This window comes from Gobius niger (genome assembly GCF_951799975.1).
Source record: "Gobius niger genome assembly, chromosome: 1".
In the NCBI taxonomy this organism is placed as follows: domain Eukaryota; kingdom Metazoa; phylum Chordata; class Actinopteri; order Gobiiformes; family Gobiidae; genus Gobius; species Gobius niger.
The window spans coordinates 31,889,689-31,915,789 of NC_136852.1; the positions used below are offsets into that span (position 1 = coordinate 31,889,689).

At 43.2% G+C, this 26,101-nt stretch overlaps 1 protein-coding gene across 3 annotated transcripts in view; it reads right to left on the reverse strand.

Moving 5' to 3' along the window:
- bcas3 (BCAS3 microtubule associated cell migration factor) overlaps positions 1–26,101 on the reverse strand; it is a 463,665-nt gene that overhangs the window by 376,434 nt on the left and 61,130 nt on the right. The window lies entirely within an intron of this gene.

Sequence of the window (26,101 nt, forward strand, 5' to 3'; positions counted from 1 at the left end):
TGGCCATTGACCTGATTCAAAATTGAAAAAATGTTTGTGGCTCCATCCATAAATGGCCTCTTTGCACTTCCTCCTGCTCTAACCTCAGCATCCTTCCGCCCGTACTTTCACTGTCCTTCCTCCATACGTGCCCAAACCAATCTGGCCTCATCGCTCTCCCATTTCCGCTCTCCCAACAAGCGAAATGACACTCCGAAAACCCGCATTTACGCGTTCCCACAAGAACTATCGACTTGTAGCTACACATTTTCCCAATTAGCTAAATCCACTTTACAAGACATTACTGCTGTGAGAAATGAAATCATGGCGCAATTACGTTTAACGTGGCTGCGCTCTGACAATGTCTCCCCCCCCCCCCTTTGGTCCGGCCCGAAAGTCTTTCACGGAACAAACCGCGAAACACGCAGGCTTTTAATTTGAAAGGAGGGAGGGGGGGGTGGGGGGGGGTGATGATCGCACGCTGCTCCAGTCTGCAGCGGGATGGGAGAGTTGTTCTAAATAAAGCCGGGTTTTGGGGATAATGAGAGAGTAATTAGTGGCGCTTGCCTGCTGCCTGTGATATTAGAGGTGGGTGAATCATTGCCTGCACGGCCCAAATACACGGCCGCTCAGATCTGTCTGCTTTTAAACGCTCGTATATTAGCCATGCGGTGAGAGCGTCCTCCCTGCTCCAATTAGCACCACAGCCACTTACCCGAAAAGGTTAGGCTGATCGCTTTTGGAGTTTAGCTTGTAGCTTTTCAGACCTCTTCCACTTTAGTCTATATCAGAACTGCTGAGATTATGAGAGTGTGTGCTGTGAGGCTGTTTGAGCATAAATGAATGGCACTAGCACACAGTATGCCTCTCATTTATTTTGGACTTGTTCAGTAATTCAGAAATTTTGGAAAGACGTCACATGTCTTTTTGTGTCTAAGTTATGCAACAATTATAAAATGTATTATGAGCATGTTGCTCTTGGGTTCTTTACAAGTGACTTAATGAGTCCTGACAAGATGTTTATTGTTAACCTAACCATTATTTTGGGAAATTTTATATTCATAAGTGTAAATTTGCAATTTTTTTCAAAAATTTGTGGGACAAGGCCTCGTGGAAGACCCAGGACACGCTGGTGGGACTATGTCTCCGAGCTGGCCTGGTGTCGCCTCAAGGTCCCCCCAGAACAGCTGGAGGAGGTGTGTGTGGATCGGGAAGTCTGGGCATCTCTGCTGAGACTGCTGCCCCCGCGACCCGGCCCCGGATAAAGCGGAAGAAAATGGATGGATGGATGGTAAATTTGCAAACAAAGCCCCTTTATTTTATGTTTTTTTCAAAAGTGTATGTATATAAAAAGCGTTGAGCCATGTACTAACAGAAGGGCTGCTAAAACCATTGAAATCTGGTCACAATATATGTAGAGTTTATTTTTATTTTTTGGGTAAATTTCCCTTCCCCTTGGTAAGTTTTGTGTATTTTGCACAAATTACCTTTATTACCTTTTTTTTTACCTTTTTTATGGAATGTATGTGCAACATTTCAATTTTTAAAAAAACCCGCAAATGCAGATTGTTTGCCAATACAAACTTTGTACTGCTTCCTTCCTGTGCTTAATTTACTTATATATTTGATAGATATTTGTACCAGAAATGAATGATCAGTGACAAAGTGGGGCTGGGTACCACCAGTCTAGGTACCACTGGTATCGGGATAAACAGGAACCAAAGAAATCTTTAGATGCCAAGTTTTGATGGCTTTAAGGAACAGGAGAATAAGTAAAAACGGTCCGCACAAAAGGCTTAAAGGAACAGGCCACTGTTTTCCCATACTGAGATATGTTCTTACCTGAGCTTAGACGAGTTGATGCGTACCTGTCTGGTCTTTGTGCGTGCCCTCAGTCACGCAAAACGACCAAAGATGTTGTTAGCACTTGGCCTCTCCCATTGTATTCCTATAGCTTCAAACAGGGGTGAAGTTAGAAGCTACCACGCTCTTCCACGGGCACAAAGACCAGACAGGTACGTATCAACTCGTCTAAATTCAGGTAAGAACATATCTCAGTATTGAAAAACTATGTGCCCTCAGTCGCGCAAAACGACCAAAGATGTTGTCAGCATTTGGCCTCTCCCAGTACATTCCTATACCTCCAAACAGGGGTAATGTTGGAAGCTACCACGCTCTTCCACGGGCACAAAGACCATACAAGTACGCATCAACTCGTCTAAGCTCAGGTAAGAACATATCTCAGTGTGGAAAAACGGTGGCCTGTTCCTTTAAGAAGGTTGCTTGGTTGTTTCAGCTCAAATAAATGATACAAAAGGACTTTATGGCAGAAATTAACATCATGGTTCTGTTTTATGGTTGGATGACACATATTTTAGTGTAAACCAAGTATTGTTAAAGCTCTGGTATCAATAAAATATGAACACAGAAAGAATACTATACTAAAAAGCTCTGAAGGCAATAATAACGTCCCGTCGTGGAAATCCTGCTCCAAACATGAATATGAAACCGCAATCTAAGTCACTCTCAACACTCATCACGGCTTCAGACATTTCTTTGGCAGAAAGGTTTGGCAGGAGGTTTTTATGTTCAGTAGGGTGCATCATACGCCCCATATTTTTTTTAACTGCAATGGATCATTTTGTCCCTAGTCTAGTTTGTTACATATAAAAAAAGAAAATGTAGGGCAAAGTTTGGTGAAGTTTGAAGTACATTTAGGTGGTCCACCATTCAAATCAAATCAAAAATTTGCCATTTAGCGCATGTTTCCAGTTTTTCCAGTTAGGGTCGAGTCCGAGGAAAGGTGCTTAAGAGTGGGTCACAGTGTCCGAGGGGTGTGCAGGGTGTCCCTGGAGGTCCGGAGGAGCCAGGGGGCTGAGTGTATGCAGGTAGGCGGGTTTGGGGGTGCCCTGACAGGGGTAGGGTTAGTGGATGAGAGGCGGGGTGGTTGTGGTGGGTGTTGGGGCCTGTTGGGGACAGGGGTGGAGGTCTCAGCCCCGTCCTGAGGCTGCTAGGTCTGGGCTGGAGGTCTCAGACCTGGCCCGGAGCTGATGGGAGTGTTGGAGGTCTTAGACCCAGCCTGGAGCTGTCGGGAGCAGACTGGAGGTCTTAGCCCCACTCTGAGGCTGTTATTGTCAGGCTGAAGGCCTTAACCCCAGTCTTGAGGCTGTTAGGGTCGGGCTGGAGGTCTTAGACCCGGCCCGGAGCTGTCATGAGCGGGCCCGTGGTCTCTGCCCCAGCCTGGAGCTGTCGGGAGCGGGATGGAGTTCTCAGACCCCTCCTGAGGCTGTTAGGACCGGGCCCGAGGTATCAGACCCGGCCTGGAGCTGTTAGGACTGGAGGTAAGAGCTTATAGCACCCGGTATTCTCAGGCGGTCTCCAATCCAAGCACTTACCAGGCCTGACCCTGCTTAGCTTCCAAGATCAAAAAATTGTCTAGATTGTTGGCACTCAATGTGTTACAGTCAAAATGTGGTAAATCTAACAGCCCTGTAATAACAGCGTGTGAAGGTTTAATACAAAATATTTTGTAAAAACTCACTTTCAAAGATTGCAGACTTCACAAACAACTTGAATAAACAAGCAAAGAATAGTTATTTTTATCAAATTCAATACGATTGTAAAATATTAAATATGTAAAGAGATCAACAGCACATAACATTCAGCTAAATGAATATGGCATTAAGCTTCATAATGCAAATCTTGCTTATTGAGGTGGACCCCCTAAACAATGCTGGAATTACACAAAAAATGGTAGAAATTCTTTTTTTGACCAAAGGAATGTTTTACTACTGGGGACATGATAATTGGTTGACATTGGGGCGTTTGATGCACCCTAATAAGTGCCCAAAAAAGGGGGGGTGAGAGAAAACAGTAACACAAATACCATGCACACATCCACACACACACACACATTCACAGGCGCACATCCATACCCATACCAACATAAAATAATTCCAAAAGTAGTAAACAATCAGAACTAACAATGACAGAAAAAATAAAAAATAAAAATAATAATAAATCCATCAAGACAAAAAAAGGTAGCCAAGGAATAAATCCATTAATATACATAATAGATAATATAGATAAAGGTTGACAAAAAAGATCATATAAATAAATAAAGTAATAATAACCAAAAAAGAATTAAAAAACAAACAAACAATTATTTTACCTTTTAAAATCTACATTGGTTTATTATTGCTGCAAATCCCAAAATGCATAGCGGTATGACATCACGATCCTGAACTATTAGCCCCTGCTTTAGCTCAGATAATGACATCACATTCTAGAACGTGAACGTAACCGATGGTTACACTGTCAGAATCGGTAACTTTGCCATCCGACATTCCATTGATGACATCATAGACGCATATGTCAGAGGTTTGTGTTAGCGCTTCCAGAAACTTTGTCATTCTGCATCGTCACGTCGAGCTGATCGCACACAAAATGGTACTGAGCAAATCTTTCAAAATGAAATCCTGGGATGAGTATACGGAGGAGGACAATGTCCGTGTCTATGACCCGGCATTTGACCTGGAGGCAATACTCTACCCCCCAACACCAACAGGGGGTGTAGATGAGGAGGAGACCCGGCTGGCGTCTCCGAATCATGCCCCGGTCCAGACCATACCATCGTCTGAGGCCCCCACTATACCAGAGGGCGCTGAGGAGGAGGAGGAGACCCGGCTGGCGTCTCCAAATCCGGCCTCAAACCAGACTACACCATCGTCTGAGGCCCCCATTACACCAGGGGGCGCTGAGGAGGAGGAGGAGACCCGGCTGGCGTCTCCAAATCCGGCCTCAAACCAGACCACACCATCGTCTGAGGCCCCCATTACACCAGGGGGCGCTGAGGAGGAGGAGGAGACCCGGCTGGCGTCTCCAAATCCGGCCTCAAACCAGACCACACCATCGTCTGAGGCCCCCACTACACCAGGGGGCGCTGAGAAGGAGGAGGAGACCCGGCTGGCGTCTCCAAATCCGGCCTCAAACCAGACTACACCATCGTCTGAGGCCCCCATTACACCAGGGGGCGCTGAGGAGGAGGAGGAGACCCGGCTGGCGTCTCCAAATCCGGCCTCAAACCAGACTACACCATCGTCTGAGGCCCCCATTACACCAGGGGGCGCTGAGGAGGAGGAGGAGGAGACCCGGCTGGCGTCTCCAAATCCTGCCTCAAACCAGACTACACCATCGTCTGAGGCCCCCATTACACCAGGGGGCGCTGAGGAGGAGGAGGAGACCCGGCTGGCGTCTCCAAATCCGGCCTCAAACCAGACGACACCATTGTCTGTGCGACAGATACAAGAGCTTCAGGAGGAGCTTAAGCGGGTGAGGTCAGATCTAGACAAAGAAGTTCTCAAAAATAAAGCACTTGAACAAGCTCTAAACAACCAGAAAAGAATGACCGAGAACAAATCCATCCAGCTGGAACAGGCTACGACCCTTCTCCAAAAGAAAGAGAACTATATATACAAGCAGGTAATGTCTAGCAAGGAGCTAGCAGACAAACTAGAAATGCAGATCAAAAAGAACGAGACTCTCGACAAAAGTCTGAAAGCTCAGGAAAAACGTTCCAAAGACCAGTCCGCCCAGCTGAAGCAGGCAAAAGAATTGCTCCAGACAAAAGAAAAGTACATTGAGAAGAAAGTTCGGGAAAATGAGGAGCTGAGAGCAGAGGTTAAAAACCAAGAGAAGGAACAAAAGGCCAAACAAAAGCAGCTCGACGACGCAAACGCTCTAATCGCTAAATTGAGGGCATGGATTAAGAACCAAATTTCAGGCGACAAAAGACCGACACCCCAACTCAACGGACAGGGCTCAAAGACTGTTAACCAAGAGACCTGTCGCTCCAACCCACCAGCCAACACCACCACCACCAGAAGGAGCATGGGGAGAGTTCAAGCAGAAGAAACCGCCTGTAAAATCCATGAAACTGACTGTGAGAAAGTCTTTACAAAGACTGCTCTGGACACACCTGTGAACTCGGACAAAAACTCGAACAGAAAAGTTGAGGGGCCAAAGTCGAAGCCACTCAACAGATGGCACCGACGCTAAACCAACTCCAGCCAACACCTTTTCTTTTCTTTCTTTCTTTTTTTCATATATATTTATTGGATTTTCGTTAATGTAAGGCATAAAAAAAAATCAAAACAAAAAACAGAACAGAACATTCTGGCTCAATTCAAAGACAAGTGGAAAGCTCAGAGTCAGTCAGAATCACGCAATCACAATGCCATATGTGTGAAGTATAGATGATGTGCCCATACCAATAAAAGGGTCTCACATAGGACAAGACACTGACCAAAGCTCGAGCTATTGCCTCTGACTCCGCTCACCCATCTGAACTCTATACAATACACAGATATAGTTCCACTGGCTAAAAATCTGAAATAATAATTGCCACAGAATTGGACTGAGCTGTTCTGTAATGCTTTTTCTGTTTAATTTTTATATGTATTTTTTTTTTCTACCGGGAATGTTTGTATTGTCCCTAGTCTTGTGTTTTTGTGTGTGTGTGTGTGTGTGTGCATCTGTGAGCTAAAGATGAATTTCTCTATTCTATTCTAATCTATTCTATTTTGTCTCGACAGTGCACTTTGCTGGTTAGATAATCCTTGTGCAGAATGGAAGCATCCTGTGAAGTTGCCTCTCATACTTCCCCGTGATAGTGACATCTGTTACTCCGAGCAACATGATCTATGGATTGCACTCTCTAGTAGTAGAAATTGAGAATATTTTACTGAATTCACATTTTACAATATGCCAAACATACTGTACTGTTCAGCAGCACCGGTGGTAATGAGTAAGACTAGCCACTTCGGTTTTACATTTTAGGCATAGCGGAGAAAGGTCTGAATTAAATGTATGGCGTTGGGAAAAATAAAGCCTTTTATGAAAAAAAAAAAAAAAAAAGGGGGGAAAAGCTCAAATTGTCACATGTTTAAATTAATAGTTTTATTGAGTTGCTATATGTTACAAAAAAGGGGATTTTTGATGGTGCTTCACAGCAAGAAAGTCTTGGGTTTGATCTCGGGTGGGACCTTTTTGTGTAGAGTTTGCATGTTCTCCCTATGTCATAGTAGGTTTTTAGTGCAAATGTGGAACAATGGGTGGAAAATTATCCGGCGTGGCGTGTTTACATGCATGAGTCCCATAAACGTGCACTGTCCTGGCCAAAATAAACAAACAAATAGATCAATAAATGAATGAGAAAACAAACATTCAAACTTTGACTTGTTTTTCTGTGATTCAAAATTAAATAAATCAGGCAAGGAATTAGATGTTAATACTGTATATTATCACCCTGAGAAAAAAACAACTACTTTAAAATATATATTGTTCAGGTACCGGTATATTCAAGTATTGGTACAAACAAAAGTGAACCCAAAATTTGCATCATGCGTCTCCTTTAAAGTAATCTGGGCCAGCCAATGACTTTCAAGTCTTAAGGATGACTCGTGTGCGTAGGCGTGCGTGCATGTGTGTCAAGAACAGTTCATAGGTTGTACCCAGATGAGTGAGTAATGCTGCAGGGAGTCTACCCCACACATGTGTCCGAGCTCCCCACAGACAAAAGAGCCCAGTCTGAGGCCCATCCTCCGCCGTCCGCGCCCCGCTCATTTGCTCTGAACTTTATGCCTCCTTCGAAACACGACAAATCTTCCCCGATCCCCTCGCCTTATGCCTTCCACATGGTTACAATTTGACGTTTTTCAAAGCCCTCTCTGAGCCTCGCGCCGCTAATTAAAAAGTGGACCGGTTTTGTTGTGGCCGGCCGCGTTGCCAAGCGGGGGGAAATCTCCGGGCTCTCTTTGTAGCGTCATTTTTCAGGCTTCTCTTTCGCTCTCGTCTCATCTTCGTCGCGACTTGGGAGCCAGGGCCGACCGCTTTTCTGTAAACGCAGCATCCTCCACTGTGGCATTAGCGCGTCCCCGGGCAGATGTTTTGTGTTTTGGGCCGGGGGTGGAAAGCAACAAAATAATCAAAGTAAATGGAGTGATTTAAGTGTAAATTTAAGGTAGGTAGGCAATTTCGATAATGAATGCTCTGTGCCACTAGCGTCAAATCACATCTCTGTCATATTAGAGCCACATGAACACAATGGGGCGGTGTCTACTAAAATCTGGACCTTGTGTTTAATGTTTATGTCACAACATTTTCTAACCACTAAAGTGGATTCTGCTGTTTGCAGGTACTTGGTAATCATCTCACACACACGTTAATCACAGTCTTACACTTTATTGGTTAAAAAAAATGCAATATTCAAACAAAAATATCCAGACGTTTAATTTCCGTATAGATACAGACGGCATCTCTGGAATCGCCCATATATGGTCAACAGTTAAGGGGGAAAACAATTTAGAAAAAATGTAGATTTTCTCTAATTATTCAAAAACGACTGTAACAAACGCTGAATTATGAATATAGTTTTCTACTAAATAAAGAAGCAAAGACATGGGGAGGAGCAAAGTGGTTTAACGGCCCATAAATACATGAATAACGGCGAATGCTAACTTGATGCTACATGTTAGCATCGGGCTAATGCTAACGGTTAGCTAGCGCTAGCTACAACTGCCGTTTTTTCACTTCTACTGAACAATCTGCTGTGAGAAAATATCCATATGGGCCCGAATTACACTTGACTTTATTTGTGTGTGATAAATAAGTTGATATTCCACCAGAAAATGGCTAAAAAGAGTGAAAAATTGTGTTTCTCTAAAGATTCTATTTTCCCCCTCGGTGAAACCACGCCCCCTTCTATGACGAGATGCCGTCTGTATCTCCTCCCACATTTCCTGTTCTTGCTATACTTCGCCGTACAGCTGTTTGAATAAAGAGTTACCCCCCCCAAAAAAAAGTATGGCTCTGTGGCTGTGGTGAAGCTATGGCGAGTGTTTGCAGTTGGCGATGAAAGGGACGGAGAGTTGGGGAAAGCATTTCCATGATACGTAGGACCTCAGGAGGTCGAACAGCTCACTGGAGAAGATCCACAGATTGCTCAAAGATGCGCTAACTGCTTGAAACACAGCTCCAGGTGTAGCATGGTAAAAAAAATAAAAAAAGAGAAGAGTTTCAGTTTAAACCCATTTATTTTGGCATAGACCTCTTTGTGAAGTGCAGTTGGTGAATCTAAACACTGCAGTGATGTAGTTCTGATCAGAGACATCACCAGCAGCTGTCCACATCCAGTCTGAGGTGTTTTCACACAAAGCTTCAGAATAATGCACATTAAACTCTTTGAACAGATACAAATTTGGAGCAAATTAAGTTTACATTTTTGCCCAAAGCACATTCTGTAGTTTCTGTAGTAGAGCCTTTTTATGTATGGACTTCAGTAAGTTCTTTGTACTTTGAGCACTTCCTCCATCACTGGTTTTGGGGACAGCAGAGCTTTGTTGAGAGTAGAAGCCAGGCGGACCACTTCTGTAAACTCAACATCCTCCTCTGTAGTACAGTATTAATGCGCCCCAGCAGATGTTTTGTGTTTCGGGGGACAGCGGAGCCCGCAGCGAAAACAAAACGATTTGGGAGATATTTATGGAAATGATTACATTACTGCGCTTGTGTCCATTACTGCACATGTCTAGCACACATGCTAAATTAAAGGTTCGTCTCTTTCTCCTTCTCTAAGAGCGTGTGCCAGCGTTGTGGAGCGATCTCCCGTCGTAAATAACATCGCGGGGCCTGGTCCGGGAGGTGTTATAAATAGGACGTGTCAAAGCCAGCTCTCTGCCGCTCCTCTTTTTTCACCGGAGCGCGGCCAGAGAGGCTTTTAATTTGCCGTGCCGCGGGCTAACCGACTGACGCCTCTCCGAGCGAGCCCGTGTATTTCAACAAGGCCACAGAGACCAGCCAAGACCATGGAACAGGACCAGACTGAACCCAAGGGAGGGGCAGCGGGGGTGAACCAATATCATAACATCTCTGTTCTGTAAGAGCTGCCTGGTGCTGTGGGAGACCTGTGTCCAACAACAAAGCCAAAGCTACTTTTATGGAGCACTTCATATTGTTCCCATAGCTGGAAACGTGTTTGGTTCCCTTCATGTGTGCTTAAGTGACAGCATACTCAGGTTTCAAAGCCCAAAACATGATATCATGAGGTGCAGGGCAGCACAATTTAGTGCAATGGAACTGAAATTGCAATTTGAATAACTGTAATCGGCAAATCACAAAGGCTGCAGCTTTTAAAGGGGCTAGATGCAAGTTAGCCATTTTATTCTCACTACTGCCACCTCAGGTCGTACGTGTAACTGCAGCTTCTATATTAAGCTCGTGCATGACGGCACTTCGGACTCGAATTAACACCTTTTTGAGTGACAGTGCAGGATTTTAGAGGCAGTTGTGGTGAACAGGTCTGAGCTCATTCTACACATTAGGACATGGCTGGAACATGTTGGGGGAGGAAAATACATAATTGTATTATTTTTATACTCTGTATAGTATAGTCCCTTTAAGGCAGGGCAAAATCTGTTGCAAATAAAATATGATTTTGTCTTCAAGGAGTGGAACCTGCTCTGAAATAAATGTGATTCTTGTATTAGAGTAGCACGTTATATTTCAGTCTCTTTCCGAATGCTAATATCCCCGGACGTAAATGTTCTCTGTGCTCAATCTTGAATTTCAAAAGGCACAATGCATAACATTTTGGATTATACTGTTGCCAAAACAAAACATGCCTCTAATGAGGGGCTCCACACAGAAAATGCTATTTCTGCAGAGGGTAAACAAAGACAGGATTTGTATGAGGACCTAACCTGTTTAAATCTCCTATTTGGCTGCTTTTAGTTGACATCTCCATGGAGACGAGCTAGAGACATCCCGCTCCCAGTGGTCTGGCTTTAAAGGTGCATTTTGCAACTTTTTATGCGGGAAAAGAAAGTTGATATTTGTGCGTATTTGACCTCGTCGTGACCTCGTGGCTGTATGTGGTCAGCTGGGCACCGTTACTTTTGATCACAGCGGTTTCCAGGACGCTCCAGGACCGATTGTTTTGTAGGTTTTCTGGTGAGAGCGAGTCAGCAGTGAAAACCTTCCAAATAATTGATCCTGGAGCGTCCACTGTGATTCATCCCATTCATGCAACCGCTGGGTCACTCCAAAGTCATGCACAAATATAAACTTTTTTCCCCACATAAAAAAAATTGCATAATGCTCCTTTAAACATAAAAAAGCAAATCTAACTCGAACTGTAACACTCTCAGGGGGAGGGAAAAAACTGCTCCTGCATGCGCTTTACAAAGTCCAGACACTTTCAACAAAATAGTTTGGATCATTTCAGTGCTCAAATTGCCTCCACTAGGTCACATTTCGTCATAATAACAGGCGAATATGACTGTTAAGATTTGAGCTGTAGTTCTTGAGCTGATCTGAGGGGGGCAGCAATACGCCCCTAGGTGTTTAGTGTGCCGAAAATGAAAAAGAAGAATTTGAGCAGGTCTAACCCGGGACTCGACAAAACCAGGACCTAAATTGGATCTGTATAATCTGATATAGGGCTGGGAAAAATGTTAAAAAGTGAATACATTTCCCTCACTTACATCCATCTTTATTTTCGATTTGCTGTGAGAATATTTGATTTCAATCCAGTTACCTGCAACAGCCCTAAATGGGAGTAGTGGACATTTTAGGACGTCTTAAACTCCATTTTGTTGCGGGTGTTTCCATGTCTAAAACAGTCCCAACTTCAACCCTGAGCATTGGCATAAAATAAAAGGCTCAAACCCCAACAGCACACTCTCATCTGTCACAATGTGAGCCCTCCGTCCTGCTGTAGCAGAGGGAGAGGGAGCGAGGGAGAGAGGGAGGAAGCTCTATGATAAACACACCGCAGCCTCTCGGATTCTAATCACCCCGCGCTTCCGTTTTCCACACGCTGTAATTAGCCGGGCCCGGTCCGTCTTTGGGAGCTGACGCATGTGCTTCTTGTGGCTTGGCACCTCGTTCGGGGCGTGGGCTCTGGAGGGTTTACAGGCTCCGGGCACTCGGCCTCTCGGTTTGGTCTCGCTCCGATACGGCATGAGGAGCCGACCGCGGGCTTTGACACACTTCACTTGGACCCGCTCCCGACTCCGCTCCCTCCAAACTTCCACAATCACTTTTAAGGAACGCTCCGCCAGACTTCAGAGAGACTGATATGAAGCGCCTGATAACCATTCTAACGTTCATTTGTCCGTAATAACAGAAGTATTTTACATGCAAAAGTGGTGTTGTGATGTTCACATTTTGTTTTCAACTCTTGAGCCAACTATCCAATCACAGAGCAGAACGAGCTCCATACTTTGGGTTGCCAGATCCAATGGCTGAATACAAAATCAGTCTTTCTCACTATCAACATCCCAGATGACTGACTTATGGTGTCTTTCTTGTACACGTGTTCTCGCAGCTTAAGGCGACCCAGGTTGTGATGTTAGTAGCTTTTAGAAAACAGTAATAGCCAAATATTGTTAGAGAATTAGCAATGGTGTTGGAGAGGATAGATGAAGAACAGGCAGCAGTCTGGATGTCTTATACAGGAGAAGCTTATTTACCATCGGTGCGGGACCCGGAGACATGAACTGGAGACATTGTGCTAGTCCTACCATTCAAGTCTGTCTATGCTTCCACAGAAAAGGATAAATAAACCTCTCAGAACGTCATACTGATACACAAGCAAACATTCAGGCACCACAGTCAAGGCCATGACAGAGATAGTACGACTGTACAGTTTGACCCACGGATAGTACGACTTTAGAGCTTGACCCAGTATGATAAATAGCGATTTAATATTATCCTCTAACAAATATCACCTAAGTAATGGTGTAAAGTAATGATACCCAAAAGTATGTCTCCAGAGGCTCCTAAAATGCACAGAACCTTTATATTTTGATTTTTCCAGTCCATTTCAGTCTATTCCCAAATAGTAAAGCTTCTGGCTGTGATCTGCACTGTTCACTTAACCTTGATTGTAAAAGAATTGCAAATCTGAGACATAACAGAAAAAGTGTCAAGTTCCACCGCTAAAGTTACAACTTTAAGCATCTAAAGCGACGTAGACTTCTTACAACTGTCCTTTTTTGTTTAACCAGTAGCTAAAGTCACTGCAAAAACATCAGTGCTGTGATTTTGGGGCCTCTCTGTGTGGAGTTCGCATGTTCTCTCCATGTGGTTTCCTGCGGATGCTCCAGTTTCCTTTAAACACATGTACTACATGTACTACACGCAGTACTCTCCAGGACTCCCCTGAAAAAGCGATTCGGAATCTCAGTGGGACTTTCCTGGATAAATCAAACTACCAGAGAACTAACTATAGAGAGGCTAACCTTTGAAATACAATCGTTAACAATTGATATGATGTAAATAAAGCTAAATTCCATATTTTGCTGAAGCGTTTGTGTTGCCAGCTCTGCACTGCTGCTTCTTGTCTTCATTACTTTCATACAAAATGCATCTGAAAGTCCCATCACTGCACCGAGTTGCAACTTGGAGCGTCCGAAGCTTCACAGACTGTTGCAAAGTTATTCCAAATCATCTGAAATTCCCAGGCTTTTTCCCTCTTTGGTGCATCCACTCCCCAAAGTCACTCCACAAAAAACACATTTAACCCCAAAATCCGAGTCCAGAACTTTCCATCCCCGAAACTCCACGTGTGACTAAACCCTTCTAATCCGCCTCCATCTCGGGCTCCTCTCTTCACGTTTGACATGCCACCCAATAAAAGCCCCGCCGCTAATTAAAAACTACTGCCCCGAAAGCCACATGAAAGATGCACCAGCGGCCGGCGAGGCTAATTACTCCAATATCATTTATTTCTGGAAGTCGTCAAATGTCAAGAGTTCAAACGGCGTTTTTCCGGGGCCAAATTTCTGTTTCAAAGACGTGTTTCCATAACATTTTTGAATTAGTGCCTCGTCTTCCCCTCGCACGTTTGTTTGTAACTTCTGGGGAGGGAAAAAAAAGAAAAGAAAAGCGGCCGGCGACTTTGGGGATTTGCACAGTTCCAGGGTTTGTTCTGGTGTGGTTAGTGGAGCATGTTGTTTATAGTCCCGGGCTCTATACTTTTTGCAGTTTGACAAGCTCCAAATAAAATGGGAGCAAATGAATGGGGCTGTCACAAGGGAGGCTGCGGTTTAGCATTTAGCGAACACATAACTTTTACACGTTACTTCAACTTTTTCGCCAGCGACGCTTCAAGTCCGGGCGAGAAGCAGGACAACTTGGAAACTAAGGGGAGTTACATGGAGAGGGGGATTTCAGGTTCTTTTATTTGAACCAGAATATTGTAACTACTCCGGCTGTTCTATTAAAATAGTTTTTTCTCTCACTATAGGGACAACATAGCCCTGTGCAGACACAAACCTTTCAAATCTTGAACGCAACTCTACTCGAGAGTGTCCTTCTGATATTGGCTGATTACAGTGTGTTCACTGATAATAAGCGTTTACCCCATAATCACTATTATCTGTCAATTGTTTTGAACATGTACGAGACATTTGTGTTAAAAAAAAATATTTCATACATTAGAAAAATGTGTGCTGATTTTGGGCCAATGAAACAAGCAAAACATTTCTTAAAGTGATAGTCTTTAAGTTTAAAGAGAGGGTATTATGCTTTTTTCAATCACATAGCACCAGTCTATATCACACTACAATGATGACGAAACCTTCTGTTGGTCTGTAAATGCAGTAAATTAGAATAACTGCCTTGTATAAAATGTCTCTCTCAAAATGGCTGTAGTGAATGTCTTGAAATAGGCCTCTGTCTCTTTAAGAACCTCTGACCCTTTCCGACACGCCCCCTCCACACGCTGTCTGTGGCATCAGTGGGGAGGGGGTTCTGCTGAGGAGCAGTGGTTGGTTACTCGGCTGGTGACGAAAGCTCGGAGGCGTCTCCAGGAGGTGGGGGCGTTCCTAGGAGGACTCAGGCAAACCTGTCCCTAAAATGGCCGCCATCAGAGTTTTTACAGATTACTCAAAAATACATGAATGTGCCAAGGCAACACTTCAGGCATGTTTTTAATGAGGGAATGACATAATAACATGATGTAAAGCTTGAAAAAGTCGATTTAGCATAATACCCCCCTTTAAATGTTTTGCAAATTTGAAAGATCGTGCATAATTGACCGCCTGGGTTTGAAATTTGAATTAACATAAATAATTAAAATAAGAAGACTTTTTTCTATAGTCCCTGCCTTTGCTGAGTTTAGCAACTGATGAGAATCCCCGGGATACCACTTTGACCAATGAGACAAGCTTTTGCTGTGAACTGGCCTGTCAGGCCCAATCAGGAGGGAGGGGGAGGAGCTTGATCGTTTTACTTTTGAAAATTGTTTTCCTGCTCTCCTCATTTTGCAAACTAAGAAGGGCTTTCTGTTTAGAGAGGAGAGGAATGGCTTACTTTTAGATTTCACTCTATCTCTCCTCGCTTTGCAAACTTACAGACTATCACTTTAAAGAGACTAGATGCAAGTTGGCCATTTTATACTCACTACTGCCACCTCAGGTCTTATGCGTAACTGCAGCTTCTATATTACACATGTGCATGACGGCGGGTCTGGGCTCATTCTACACATTAGGAAATGGCTGGAACATGTAGGGGGAGGAAAATACTTTGTTTTCACATGTTTAAACTCCGTATAGTCCCTTTAAAATACTAGAAATGAACTTGAACCTAAAATAATACAAAAACCCTGTGAGGAAAAAAGTCAATTCTCTTTCTATTGGCAATAAGATGGATCCACACCTACTCAAAACCAGCAAATATTCCAATAATTCGAGCACTTTTAAGTCATTTTCATCTAAGATAAGACGGCATATTTGAAAAGGGTGAATTTATGTTGCTGAGGCCCTGGACTTTGGGAATGGCTCAGAAGGATTTGTGGCTATAAAATTCCTAACCTGATTTATTACTAGAGATATGATTAAAATGTCAAAGATCTGGACCGCCATCTGCTCAACTGAAATATCTCAGATCTGAACAAGTTGAAGTGCAAAATCAAAACAAACTGTTAAAACTGAACCTTAACTGGAATTTGACGGTGTTTTATTGTGAAGTCTCTCGTCGTGTCATCTGTTTTGTTCAAACGTCCCTGTGTCTGAGGGGCCAGGTCTGGGAATTAGCAGTTAGCTATAAGGCCTATGAACATGGCATTGCTTTGGGTTACTGTAACAATGCTTTTTGTTCTGCCCATATCAAATGAATATATATTTAATTAACAAACTTTTAGGATTTACTAAATAAATTGTGCTGTTCTGATGGAGAAACATTCCAATAACGTTAGCATGTCATCGTCTCAGTTCCAGCCTTACAGCATTAGCCGTGTTGTTTGTGCAGGTTTATTTATCTGGAGCTCAGAACGTCCCAGTGGGAGGGTCTGTGCAGAGGCAGCTCACAGTAAAGATACGTGTTTTTAAGGTATTGTAATCCATGTTTTGGGTGAAATGCTTGGCAGCGTGGCTTTAATCCCCAGGGCTCTTGAGACGTGGTGTTAGTAAATCGTGTGACAGTCTTTACCAGGACTACCAACTGTCATCTCCAATTTACCAAACCCTAATTTGAAGCGTCTCGAGCTCCGCTTTGCACAATTACAGATTAAAAGTCCTGCCTGTGCTGAGGAAGTGCTCATTTCCTCCATGGCAATTTAGTAATCATCCAAAATGAAGAGTGTGCTTGGCTTTGTGAGGCAGAAACTACAGCACTTTACAAAGCTGCAGCGACACACTGAGCAGTACTCCTGCTGCAGTGGGCGTCTGCAGGCACGTTTGTGCTGCTGGTTCTGGGAGTACTGAAGAAAGTAAGAGTATTAACAACGGTCTACTAGTTCCAGGAGGTTGGTACGCGTTACTGCTGATGTGTCCTTGAACATCACACGTTGCTATATTTTCATATATTCAAGCGATAATTGCAACTATATTTCAAAGCTAATAATAAACTTGTATAATTTAAATCAAAATAAGGCACTTGACATACATGATTTTATGACAGTTAGCCTTAGACTTTTATATTTACTCCTTAGCTTCACTTGATGGGTCCAGTCTTTAACATGTCAAGCAGCATTAAAGGCCTTATACCTGATTTTTGTTTTGTTTACAAACGAGTAAATGAAACTGTTCGTTGTGGTTCAAACACATTTGTAACATCCCAACTCTTTACAGGTGTGAGTTTATTGGCATGATCTACAGAGTCAACGTCATAGACTTGCTACAAAGCTGAAAGTTCATGAAAAGGAGGCACATGTTTTAGACTTACATCAGGTGTGTCAAACTCAGCTCCTACGGCCGGCCACGGGCCTCATATAACGGAAACAGGAAAATACTATTGAGAAAACATTTATAATGATAATGAGCTGTAGGACTGTAGCCTGATAAATAATAATAACAGCTTACACAATTGTGCTTTACAAGCCTGTGTCACACATTTACACTGTAGTCATTCACTCCACACTCTGTGGTGGTTAGCTACTATTGTAGACACAGCTGCCCTGGGGCAGACTGACCATTTACCACGTGGCTATAATATGTTGTTTCTATCCAGATCTCTTATTATGTGCCCTCTGCTGGACCCTTCTTTCTCTTTTTTATTTTGGCGGCCTCCTAGTGGCTGGAGAAAGCAATCTGGTTATTTCTTTAACATTGATAACTCTGCGCAGGAATGGGCAAGAGACTAACTTTTGTGGTGCATACTGTGCATGTGTCAAATACATGGCCTGTTATGTATTTGACACATGCACAGTATGCACCAAAAAAGTTAGTCTTGTGTTTGATACATGAATTAGATGCACACAGAATGTTTTGTTTACAATACACACGTTTTGTTTAACTACTAGGGGGGGGGGAAAGAGGTATAGGGCCTTTAACGTTTTAGAAAAGACTGAAATATTAAACCTCATCTGTAAAGTGCTTTGGGTACATAATGTAGGTGGAAAAGTGCTTTCTTCTAAACTTGGTTAAGTTGCAGTTTAAAGAGCTCTACTGCAAGTGCTCACTTACTGTATAACACTGATGCGTCTCTCATTCCTTTCCTCTGGCCTGGCCTACAGTTGACTTCTCAGAGAGAGTGGACCACCTGCGCACGCACACGTCCATTAGTTTGATATTAGCCCCGTGGATCACTGGGCCCTTTAAACTGTGGACTTTAAAGGCTCGCCGACGGAGCGCTCACGAAGGCGGAACGGTCACGATCATACGGCGTGTCCACTGCCCCCGGTAAAGCGCTCTCGACAGCGCCTTGAGTGGGGAGGGACTCAACTAAGGTTTATGGGCCAACTACATTTCTGCAAACAACAGGCTTCAGCAGTTTTATAGTGAGAGTTACATCATAGACCTGCAGGTATGAGAAACAAACACTTTATGGGACTGGCACTTTTCGCCCTCCAACGAAGAGATGCCGTGGACAACAAGAAAACTTCAGCAAGTGCAATTACAGATTTAAAGAGAGTTTAAAGATCAATATTTCAACAGATTATCCCCATGACTCCATGAAGGCAGTATATACACTATATATCAATCAGGTTTGTATTGTGCTCATTGTATACTCAGGAAGCAACATAATAGTCTTTTTTTTTGCAAAGATTATCTCCCTGACCCCAATACCTCGCACTAAGGAGTTCCTGAATCATGACAGAACAAACAAACTCCTCTGTCCCCCCACACACAGGCACTGAAACATACATGACAATATTAACCAAGTCCCTCCGTCAGAGGACATCCACTGAACAGCAATACATAAATATCAATCAAGGGAGACGGAAAAAATAACAACCTATGTGACTACACATGTAACAAGTGCAATGGGACCAAAACATTTATGAATAATAAGAATAAAGGAGAAATGTACATCTTGTCAAGGGTTATTTTGGAGCCGTTTTAGCAGATGTGTCCAACAGGTAATATTTACGATAGGCTCTGAGTGCGATCTCCGGAGGTCGCGGTCCTTCCTCTCTCGCTATTGTCCCAATGAGGATCAGCGATGTCTTACACAAATAAACAAATAGTTCAAGAAAACATCATAGAAACATTACATTAAGATGTAAATGAGTGCAGGAAGTGCCCGTGTTCATTAAGGAGGAGTTGTTTTTATCTCAGAGCTAACGGCGAGTATCAAACAAACAACACCACAAAAATGTAACAACTAAAAAGTATAAATACTAAAGACCCATTCTTTTCTTGGTAGCATTTTCATTTTCATTTAGTGTTAGCCGTTAGCTTCAGGACAAAAAACACTGTGATGAGCAGGAAGTTTCCTCCAGTGAAGCCTTTTCTCCCGATGCGATGTTTTGACCATGACGCTGTGACTGTCCACCAGTAACCCGCTGTCTGCCAGGTAATCTTGAGCTATTTAATTTTTGGACAAGACGTCGCAACAAACTCACAGGGAAATAACGGGACAGGACGAGCAGCGCCTCCAGAGGTTCCACTCGGAGTCATGTGACGCTCGCGTGGATAAGTTATACAGCCCACTACTCTAGCATGCCAATTTCTCCGTATGAAACAAGCCACTCTCCCACATTTAGAGCATGTGTTGATTTCCAGCCACATGCACTCATTCTTTTTTAGCAGCTATAAGACCAGCTCATCATAGACAAAGATCATTAACTGTTAGATTCGTGCTAGAAGAGAGGCTGCCACAGACACTGTCCCAAGATGTTGAGTTATTGCATTTTCCCCAAAACAGTTCAGGACAATCCCACACACTGCAAAAAGTAATCAACTAGATCAGTATAAACATCTCAATTTGAGTATAATAATCCAAATTTTAGTTGTTTTGACTAGTTAAGAAGTTCTTGGGCATTTGTCCTGGATTATTTCACTTGTTCTGAGATGTTTCTGACTCGTTTCGATACATTTCGTCCTTATTTCAGGTCATTTTCTTTGCCAAAGGGGTCAGAAAATTGGTCTTATCTCATTGGCAATTTTACTTTCTTATTTCAAGCGAGATTTACCCTAGAACTGGTCTGAAATGTCCTCAAACAAGCAAAGTAAACTTGGCCCGATCAGGAAAAGTGTCTAAATGAGTGAAAACCGCTCAAAACAAGATACATTTCCTCGATTCAAGTCATTTAAGTCAATACTTGATATTTTCATTTGTGTTTCCAAGCTACAAATGTAGTAGCACAGTTTCAGGTCATCAATTGGGATAACTAACTAGCCTTATTTGTACATTCGGGCCTTACTTCCAGCATGTGACTTAATCCAAGTTCCCGTCAAAAGCCCCCCCCCCTTTCACAACTCCTGGACATTAGAATAAGATGTTCTTCTCACACCGGCTCAGCATCACAAAGGCTGCCAGACGATCCTCCCCGAAAACAAACGGGCGCCATCTTCCATCTCCCCCCTTTCTCAATAGTGCCCGAGATCTGCTCTAAATCCTTCTTTTCAACAGACAATAAAGGCGCGGGGTTAAGCTCAGCGGACTTACACGTCTTCTGAAGAGAGTGCCAAAGGAGCCGATCCTATTATTAAGCTTTTACAGCCACAAGTGAAAGGTCAAACTGGGACGCTTTTGTCTGGTAATTGGGAAGAAAATACACACACACACACACACACACACACACACACACACACACAAACACACACACACAAAAAAAGCAATGTTTTGACTTGGTTAGACGGTGACTAAAAGTTAGAGCCGGTGAGAACTAACAGCATTTACTGCACTTAGCTCCATCTGGGAAATTAGTCAGTCACATGCGTCAGGGATGTTGTAAATTGTGTAAAAAAGGAAAGAAGAAAAAAAAAAAAAAAGATGTGCCGAGATAAACAGATGTGACTCATTGATCTAATGTTCCAGTGAAGTGGAAGAACCTTAAATCCTACAACATTTTAGAAAACTTTCCGGTAACACTTTACATTACAGGCCTGTAAGTCCTTGGTACTTACAGAGGTAATTCTAGATACATATTGTTGGACTTACGGTGGTACTTACAGTGGTATTTATGGTGGTACTTGCAGTGGTACTTACGGTGGTAATTCTCTGTACTTTTTGTGGTACTTAAAGGATACTATAGTGAGAATTACAAGGTATGTACTTCTAGATACAGTGGTAACTCTTAGTAATGAAGGTTGTACTTCTTGTTTTCTCTCATGCTGATTTATGTTGATTTATAGTCACAAAATCCTAGAAATTACTTCTGTGTGTAGAAGTACCACATTTACTACCTATGAATTGGCGCTGTAGTATCCTTGAATTACCAAGTACCATAGATCACTGTATCACTGTAACTACTAGAAACTATCACTTAAAGTACCAAAGTAAATAGAAGTACAACCTTCATTACTAAGAGCATTGCCACTGTATCTCTTAGTAATGAGAGATACAGTGGTAACTCTGCGTCTCCCTGACCCTAACCCCTAATTACTAGTAATCACCACTTTTAGTACCACAATAAGAACCTAAAATTACCACTGTAACTATCACTGGAAGTACCACAATAATTACCACTGTCATTACTAGTAAGTACCACTGTAATTATCACTGTAAGTACCACAATATTTACCACTGACATTACTAGTAAGTACCACTGTAAGTACCACAATAATTACCACTGTCATTACTAGTAAGTACCACTGTAATTATCACTGTAAGTACCACAATATTTACCAATGTCATTACTAGTATTTATCACTGTAAGTACCACAATAATTACCACTGTCATTACTAGTATTTACCACTGTAAGTACCACGGACTTACCGGCCCATAATGTAAAGTGTTACCAACTTTCCTTACTGTTTGACGAGGCGAGCAGGTCAATATGGAAAAATTAGAAAATGTAGAGATGTCACATTTGAACATGACTGAACTAAATATGAGAAAGAAATGTATCGCAAGCTTTCTGCTATTGTATGTTTTCGTTTTAATCACATAAATGGCCTAAATTGCCTTTAAAGTTTTTAAAAAAATTAAATAATAAATAGACCCAGATTTAAATGTATGGTGAGGAATACCATACCAAGAGAGGATTAAAAACCTAATTTGGAGAAAAACTGCAAAACGTTTTCGTAAAACACATTCCTCTGGTCTGTCAGAGCAGGTGTCTCCCAGAAAGGAAATGATCTGGATGATCGCGTCACCTCAGGCCTCGTCTGCAGGACACGTGGATATAAAATGTGTCGACGTTTGTGAATGAGTAATTGTGGGAACCCGGCTTTTGCGGCGCAGCGTCGGAGTTCCTTCCGGAACATCTCCAGCTCCTCAAGGGCAAAACATCACAACATAAGCCTTGTACGGGGTCATTTTCATACTCTAACATCTCAGTTTTCCTGTCAAAGAAGAAAATAAGTATCTCCACATTGATCACTGTGTGAAAAATGTCCACCTGCCGTGTCTCGCCCTGTTCAGTGGTTCCACCTTTGCTATTGCTTTTGGGAGCTCTGCCAGTTTGTGTTATGGACGCCTCAACTATCACCCAAGAAGCTTCATCAGCAACCAATGATAAACTTGAAATAGCAGGCCAGACACATACCGATCCAGTAGGACGGGTTTAACTTGTAATGTTAACACCCATCTCTATTCTATAACAAGCAGCAGACATGCCTGCCCCCCCTAGTTCCACGACTCCCTCAAATGCGGCAAAACATCCAAATCACTGACAAATGTGAAAAGAAATGGGTGTGTTTTCTGCCCCTGCGCTCCTTTTCCGACCATCTGTGAGGAATCCAGATCAATGACTCATCGGTTTAGTGAGTATCAGTGTCTGACCTGGGCTGTGTCGCTGACTCATTAACATGACAGTGCCCTTGATATTGGGGTCTAGACTTTAAAGAAGGGAACAGTAAACAGTAGGGGTCATTTATCAAAACTGATGCTAAATAGACAGTGCAAACATAGAAAGCAAACATAACAAGCACATCAACATGTCAAAAATCAAATATATTTTCAGTGACAACATTTAAAAAACAGAGCCAGGATTACTTGTGTGGTTTTATTTGGTTGATTTAGAAGCTACAGTTTTTCAGAGGGGATTTTGGATGTTTAGTTTTTGAATGAGCTATTCATAGATGATTTTTGCAGTTCAAAGCTCAACAAATCAGACAGGAATTAGATATTTTATATTTTACTCTATTTGAAGAAAGCACTAAGTACTAAGTCACTTGTTTATGTTTGTTTGTTTGTTTATATGTTTGTTTACTTTATTGTCCCCGTAGGGAAATTTGTCCTCTGCATTTAACCCATCCTTCGATGCCGCTGGGGCGACCCATAAGGAGCAGTGGTCGACGGCAGTGCCTCGCCCGGGGACCCATCTCCATGATGTGGAGCCAGGCTCATGGTCAGAAACACCTGGCTGGAGGATTCACCTATTGCACATGTTTTTAGTGGTAGGGGAAACTGGAGTACCCGGAGGAAACCTAGGCAGACACGGGGAGAACATGCAAACTCCACACAGAAAGGCCCCGTCCTGGTGGGAATCGAACCCGGGACCTTCTAGCTGTGAAGCGGAGGCGCTAACTGCTGCGGTTACCTTAAAAAATCCTATTCGTAGTCCCTCTGGGGGTAATGCAAGTGTTAATGGGATGATTGGAGGGTCTTTCATCTCCCCCTGGTGTCTCTGGCCAGAAAATCACAATTGCAACTTGGCTGCCACCGTACCGGAGCACCAATACACACTAATGGAATCACAAAGAAGAAGCTAACAGGCTAACGGGCAAAGCTAACTGCGGGCTAGCATCACTTTAAACAGTATTTACAGCCAGGTTTGAGTGAAAAAAATCTTTCCATTGTGTAATTGGATGAACAATATCCCTCTGTCCCTTCGCCTTTCCTGTCAGTGTAGTATTTACTCTCACGGACAATTAATAGGTTATTAATAAATTAATAAAATCGCAACTTGCTACGACACCTGCAGTTACACTTGTGGCCTCTAGCGGCAAGAGTCACTTAGTACTGCTTTTAGTACAAGCCGGTAAAGTGTGGAGTCTGTAGAAGTGGAGATGTTGTTAAAGAGTGGAATGAAACCCAACAAAAGTTTTGTAACATCTGCACAAAATGACAATATTTAGATTTACAGCGTCATCTCGGTCACCTTTTTGTGCAGACACCAAACATGTCAATATTTGTGAACGAATACACGCACTGAAGCTCCACGAAATTCCATGAAGATAAGCATAGCAAAGGGTGAGTTTGGTATTTTCTTTACTCTGACATTAAAATGAAGACTTTCAGGGAGATACAAATCTCAACAGACCAACGTGAGAAACATCAATGTTTTCATCTGCCGTGCCACGCCTTAAAAGAAGGGTTTTGTTCCTTCACAAAAGAGCAACTATTAGACCATCTAGTTTCTTTAATTGAACCAAATCATTAAAAAATACACCTACAACATACAGTATAGGTCCAGCTGCAGAAGAAGAAAGCTGCTAATGGAGCTCCCTGTATGGGCAACACTTCCACTTACTACAGAAGTCCAGATGAGCGCCAGATATGCAGGATTACTTAAACACGCATGAATGAAACAACTCGAGCTCTGTTTTTGAGGGAACAACATTAGTGCATGGCCAGCTCTGCACATTCTGCGGCCTTTTACCCTGGAAACTGTGTTCTCTCCGATGCGGAAACTCCACTTGTGAACTCTGGAGTCCCCGTTTTAGCTGCTGGGCGTTATCGCAGGATCACCCCCCGTTACACCGTCATGCTCCGGCCCTGATTTAGCCTTTCGCTGCTGCTGATGTCAACTTCCTCTCCTCTGAGTCGGCTGCCAGAGCAAACAAACCCTTGAGGAGAGGAGATTTACTGCGCACCTCTTCGCCGCAGCGGCCACCTACACACATCCCGTAAAGACGTACAAACGAGTGTGACCGCGCCGAGGGAGGGGCGGGACGGCCTCCTCGCTGCTGCGGCGGCCCGCTATGGGCTCTTGGTGCTGGGTTTCCACTGGTCAAAACAAGTGGTACTTATTACAAGGTCAAAGTACTTACAAAAGCTTGGGTCGTTTCCAAATATAGTGTAATGGCTATAACTTATGTACACATTCAGCAGACCGGTGACGTCTTACTTGTTCTATTGTGTTTATGGTGTTGCTAGCGGTAGGATCAACTCAAGTAATTCATAAAAAAACATGCATTACCTTATTATGTGCATTTGTAGAAAATAAAAAATATGTAAGTAGCTTGCCTCTACTCAGACGTGTGGGACATCGCCAGTTAGTGTTCAGAAAAACATGAGGTTAAAATAAATTAGCTCCTCCGCTCACCCACTTACGACTGTTTAGTTGCTTAGTCGTCTTGGTGAGCCAGTGCAGGACACCACGCTCTGAAACAGGGACAAACCCAGGAGGCGGTGCACCATTTCAGAGGATCAGAGGAGACAGAGGGCAGCCAGGTTTCTTCCGAGTGCTACAGTTTCCCCGTCCTCCAAGGTCATGCAGGTCAGGTTGACCCACAGTGACAGTCCGGACCACTAACACCTGACCACTTAGTTGTAACGTAGCAACTTTTTCAAAGCAACATTAGTTTTCAGGCAAAAAAAAGGAAGACATAACCAACAATTTGCACCTCGGTTTGAGAAAATCCAGTTTCAATAAAGACACCTTTATGAGGACTGGGATACGGGATAGCGGCCACAGCCATTTTGCATTCCCGTATGTATTTGAATATATTCTATCATCTCCCACAGGGAAATGTTCTCCTTTGCATTTGACCCGACCTTCAGGGCGACTTCTCAGCCGCAGTTGTCCCAATTATAGTATTTGCCGTGACAGTTTGATGAATTAAACAAATCGCACATAATGGAGGAAACTAACTAACTTTGCACACTTTTCATATCAAACCCAATAGCTTCTTTTGTCTTTTTCTAAAATCATAAACTTTGTGCTGAACCGCTCTTTTGTACGCGGCCCGCAAACTTGATGACTAAATAATTCCCCGACGTGAGACCATTGTTGACAACTTCTACGGTTTTATGTCGGCTACTTACAACCCTAGCATTTAGTCCGTTTTTGCTCTCTATGATTTAAGTGTGGCCTAGACTCTGAAGTGGCCTGTCTCCTCCAGTCAAAACAAAAGGGGGGGAGACATGCAGCGGCTGTAAATCACACGAAGGCCCTCGCTAATTGCTATCTCGGCGCGAAGACACAACTCAATCCGTGCTAAAAGCGTGGCGGCGACCGCGCGGCCAGCCCTTGCTGTGGGAATTTCCCCGGTGTTGGAGGAC